At 33.3% G+C, this 4,671-nt stretch overlaps 1 long non-coding RNA gene across 1 annotated transcript in view; it reads right to left on the bottom strand.

Moving 5' to 3' along the window:
* LOC118755163 overlaps positions 1-2,964 on the bottom strand; it is a 5,434-nt gene extending 2,470 nt beyond the window's left edge. The window contains exons 1-2 of the long non-coding RNA XR_004994988.1: positions 2,804-2,964; positions 1,440-1,442 (exon numbers count right to left, since the gene is read on the bottom strand). This is a non-coding gene — a long non-coding RNA (uncharacterized LOC118755163). The remainder of the gene's footprint in view (positions 1-1,439; positions 1,443-2,803) is intronic.
* Positions 2,965-4,671: the final 1,707 nt, after the last annotated feature.

The raw sequence follows: 4,671 nt of genomic DNA, 5'->3' as shown, positions 1-4,671 counted from the left end.
GCAGAAAGGTGTTCTCTGCAAAAGGTGTTCAGTGCCTTTTCTTCGCATCACAGAAAGAGAATTCTACGTTGTGAGGGTTATAATCCCTAAGTGCGACCACAGGCCGCCTACGCAGAAAGGTGTTCTCTGCAGAAGGTGTTCAGTGCCTTTTCTACGCAACACAGAAAGAGAATTCTACGTTGTGAGGGTTATAGTCCCTAAGTGCGGCCGCAGGCCGCCTACGCAGAAAGGTGTTCTCTGCAAAAGGTATTCAGCTCCTTTTCTTCGCAACACAGAAAGAGAATGCTACGTTGTGAGGGTTATAATCCCTAAGTGCGGCCGAAGGCCGCCTACGCAGAAAGGTGTTCTCCGCAAAAGGTGTTTTTTTATAATTATTTTACATTAATTAAATTTTTGTAAGAACTATACAACATATATATAAAGTACGTATACCAAATTGAAGGGAATCAAATTTCCTTTTAAATGAGATCAAGATCCATCCATCCGCCCAAAAAAAGAAGTATACCGTTATACTCAGCTATTTTTTTTTTTTTGGAGATTTGGAGCCCAACTGCATTTGTTCCCACAAATATATTATCCCTAAAAGGTACGCATGCGTTTGTAATACTTTAATATACAATTATTAATTAATTAATTAAGTAAAAGCGATTACAAATGTCTTCAAAAACGTTTGCACATTTCACAAACAAGCAGAAATAAAAATGGCTGACAGTAACACAAAATGTATGCTACCATACGTTAAAAAATTACACCACAAATAAGTGCGTATAATTAGGGGGTATAAGTATACAATACGTACATTGCTCTTATTACAAATAATAATATTAGGATCGATAGGTGTCTTACTCCTGATCATAACGGTATAATTTTCGGTATTTCGGGGGAAAATAATATTTACTGGTTTTATTGTAGTTCAAAGTACACAAATGTAGATAACGTACATCGATTTTTTATTAAAAATTTTCATTATTTATCGAAGTATTGATTTTTATGGAAAAAGCGCGATTTTTTATTAAAAATTTTCGCCTGCGGCGTTTTTTCCATAAAACTCAATACTTCGATAAATGATGAAAAATTTTAATAAAAAATCGCGCGCTGTTTTATTAAAAATTTTTCGATAAATAACTAAGTTAACATTTTTATTACAAAATCTCTCGATTTTAGACTGAACCACTTGTTTTTATCAATACATCGATGTTTAATTACAAACGAAAATTAATTACAATGCCCGTCTTTATTGTTTCTCGATTGCAGTACTTCTTTGTTTTGGGCATTTTGCGTTGTGTGGCAGCACTGACATTTTAGTTCAATTGGTTTACAAAGCAAAAGTGAGGTTGAAGTTGACATTTTTTGCAACTTAAAATTCAATTGTCATAAAAACTATAAGCCTCCGGAGGGTGGGGTTTTCAGATTTACAATCACAAAAAGCCGCTCGAAACCCCCTAATTTTTTATTTTTTTTTAAACTGGGTTCCGTATTGGAAAATTTTCTCACCACAACCAACTATTTTTTAATACTGCGAAAATTCATAATAACTTTGCGAACCCTCTTTATATTTGTTAGGTGTTTAAAATTTACGACATGCAACAATACGTCACCGTTGTGAATACCCCAAGTATAAATAGTGCAGTAGTAAGGATCCCATATTTTTTTCTCTTAGGCCCTGTGCCAATTGATAGAAAATAGAAAATTTTGACGGATCAAAGTAAAAATTTGACACTTCTCGTGGTGAATACGAACGTCAAAATTTTACCTAGCTCATGGGGCTAGGTAAAATTTTGACAGCTTATAACCATGTATACACATAATATTGCTTGGCGGTAATAAGGAGTGAACATGAAAATGAAAGCTGAAACAGCATAAAAAAAACGCACGTAACTTGCAAATTATAAAATAAATATAAATTTTAAGAATTTCAGCAACACACAAAAATTATGCTTTCGCACGAGCGTTTGTTTGGTTTTTCAACTGTCAAAATTTTACTCTGCATTTGGCACAGCAAAATTCAATTTATTTGTACACCATAGCAAATTTTTCCAACCCGTCTCACCACGGAGGAAACAGTTACCGATTGGCACAGGCCCTTACCGATAGTATCGATACTATCGATCGATACCCAAAACTATCAAAAATATCGAATAGTCCAACCATTGATAGTTTTGCAGCTCTACTGGTCGACTATTCCAATAAAACCCGCATCCCGCTTGATATATTTTAGCCAGCAAGCACAGTATATACAGTAATCAACCTTTTAGCAGTTTTTCACCAATTGGTCCCCGATGAGTACTTTTGGGTTGTGTGCAGCGTTTTCGTTTTGCGTGTACGGCAACACTTACTGTGGGGAATTTAGCCACGCGATTAGAAAAAGTTCATATCGAGGATAAGAGATTTATAATTATGTGTTATTTATGACCAAAATGTTAGTTTAGTATAATATCAATGCTTACTTAAGAATAATATCAATAGTTAAATACATAATTAAGACTTCCGTTTCCATAAACTGGAAAACTCAAATCATAATTATAGGACTGAATGGAGTTTTCTTAAATGGAAGTTCAAAATTAAAAAAAAACATCCATTGTAAGATTTTATTTTTATGAAAAAACGTGAATTTTGTTTTATTTTGTGAATTTATCAAGGAAAATTCTAAATTTCTGAATATATTTAAGTCTATATTCCACAAAAAAAAAAACAAGGTTTTTATAGTTATAGAGACTCCAATGCACGCTAGCGCATCCGCCCAGACTGTTCATTAAGCACACCCAAGTTTAAGCTACCATTTCCCGGAGTTCCTCAAAAATACTTAGGCCCGGTTGTACAAAGTCTGATTAGCACAAATCGGAGGTAGAAGCTCTGGTTAAATACAAATACTGCTTTATCAACCACATGTTATGTGCATGATGTCGGAAACGTCGATAATGATGTTTAACCGGCAAGTACTGATAACCAGACATTGAACAACCGGCCCTTAACATCAAAGTAAAGAATGCCACAAATATGAACCATACACACATACAATAGTAATTGCTTGAATTGATACCGCATAAATTCAGGACACGCATTTGCTTGGAGACTCTGTTGGTTATGGTGGTGATAAGTTCAGCCGGCACATTCAACTGCCCATTGCCTGGAGCTGCTCCAACATGAAGAGTAAATTTTAGTGAGCCTCACATGCCACTGCCTCTGGCTACAAGCTGGATATCTCAATATTGGAAAATAAATAGCAATTACCTAATAATATTAAAAGAAAAGTGTTTGTTTACAAAATTACATGTCCGCCTATTAACAACCCGGAGGGGGAGGGCTAATATTATTAACCATTTAAAAGTTATGAACAAAAAACTTTTGTTAAATTTCGTTGTTTGCTATGGGCAGTTATACCGACAAAGATTTAAGATTTTTAAACACTATTAAAATATATAATCTAACTTATTTATTAAACAAACACATAGTTTTATCAACCTAATATATATTATTTTGTTATTAAAACGAAGTTGACAATCTTTGCGAACTGAAACGCGAGATTCCAAAGTAGTTATAGTGCTGCCACTGTATTAGTATTTCGTAATAATTCCCTTTTCCTTACAAGGTGTGTGCATTGTTCGATGCTTTTCGGTATCTTCTTTCGTTTAATATATATATATAAATAATACAAATTTTTAACAAAAAATCGCGCTTTTTCCATAAAAATCAATACTTCGATAGATAGTGAAAATTTTTAATAAAAAATCGGTGTACGTTATCTACATTTGTGTATTTTGAACTACAATAAAACCAGTAAATATTATTTCCCCCCGAAAAAATTATACCGTTATGATCAGAAGTAAGACACCTATCGATCCTAATATTATTATTTTTAATAAGAGCAATGTACGTATTGTACACTTATACCCCCTAATTATACGCACTTATTTGTGGTGCATTTTTTTAACGTATGGTAGCATACATTTTGTGTTACTGTCAGCCATTGTTATTTCTGCTTGTTTGTGAAATGTGCAAACGTTTGTGAATACATTTATAAACGCCTTTTACTTAATTAATTAATTAATAACTGTATATTAAAGTATTACAAACGCATGCGTACCTTTTAAGGATAATATATTTGTGTAAATAAAAGTGATAGGTGTGGGGTTATAATAAAGTGTAGTGATAGCAGGCGGGATATTTTAACAACAAATAACTTAATTACTATTAGCAACAACAATGGAAAGTGATAAATATAGTTAAAGGAGACCTCCATTAGTATCCAAACCGAGTTTCATAAAAAAATTCAGTATACTTTGCACGGACTAGCAATTGGTTCCGTAATGGAAATCTCGGCCGTTGTGGTTTTAAGTTCTCTAAACATTTATTTAATCTTTTAAAGTTTACGACATACAACAACACGACAGTTACGACACCGTTGTGGGTCCCCCAATTAAATATGGTAATATTAGTAGTAAAAACAGAAAGGTTGGTTTTTGTAACGTTCTTTATTGTTTGACAATTGCTTCCGGGAAGGGTTCGAACGATACTATCAATATTGAGTAAGCATCGATACTGAGGGTATAAAAATGAATACTTTAATACTCGATACCTTATTTGGTGATTTTACTCGATACTTTGCAAAGTACTCGTAGTATCGAAAAATTTTTAAAAAACACACTTTTTAAATTTTTTCTTCCATTGGCA

The sequence above is a fragment of the Rhagoletis pomonella genome, unplaced genomic scaffold, assembly GCF_013731165.1.
Source record: "Rhagoletis pomonella isolate Grant_MI unplaced genomic scaffold, Rhpom_1.0 Rhpom_scaffold_05511, whole genome shotgun sequence".
Taxonomy (NCBI): Eukaryota; Metazoa; Arthropoda; class Insecta; order Diptera; family Tephritidae; genus Rhagoletis; species Rhagoletis pomonella.
This window is presented reverse-complemented; position numbering and strand designations above follow the sequence as displayed.